We start from the raw sequence: 633 nt of genomic DNA, 5'->3' as shown, positions 1-633 counted from the left end.
ATTGAAATAAAGAAAGGTAATTGTGAGTTTACACTTTTCACAATTAGGGGCCGGAATGTTGGAGCTATTCATTATTTTTGTTGTACATATAATAGCTAATTTGATTTATTTAATTTCAGTTTTCCTTTAATTATGCAGCTACATAAATTTGTTTATCATTAATATTTTATTTGGGTTAGTTTTAGTGCTTTTGTTTTGAAGGTGCCAGGCAGCCTTGGCCACCAGGTGTAGTCTACAAGTATAGGTGAACAGGTATGTGGGAGTTAGACACCGGGGGAGGGCTGATGGTTTTTTACCAGAGATAGAGACACAGACACAGTTACAGAGCCTAGAGACGCCATTGATCATTCACGTGAAATGTTTGTTTGCCAAGAAAATGGATCAATAAACCTGACAGAACGCCATCTCTGCCTGGACAATCAAAGTTTTATCTCTGCGTAAGATTCACTCCTTCGGTGCTTCAGTGGCTGTTGTAAATTGAGTTTTTAGTTTGTTTTATTCAATCGGAGGACAATTCGCCGCTACACCGGGTAAATCAGGAACAAGATGAAACCTTGTTTCCTCGCTGTTTCCATTGCTTGGGAAAATGAGTAGCGCCTTTTGATGGTTTAGCTGCTGTAGTTGGCGGCGAAG

The sequence above is a fragment of the Etheostoma cragini genome, chromosome 6 (assembly GCF_013103735.1).
Source record: "Etheostoma cragini isolate CJK2018 chromosome 6, CSU_Ecrag_1.0, whole genome shotgun sequence".
NCBI lineage: Eukaryota > Metazoa > Chordata > Actinopteri > Perciformes > Percidae > Etheostoma > Etheostoma cragini.
The sequence above is the reverse complement of the archived record's forward strand: the minus strand, read 5'-3'. Positions refer to the sequence as shown.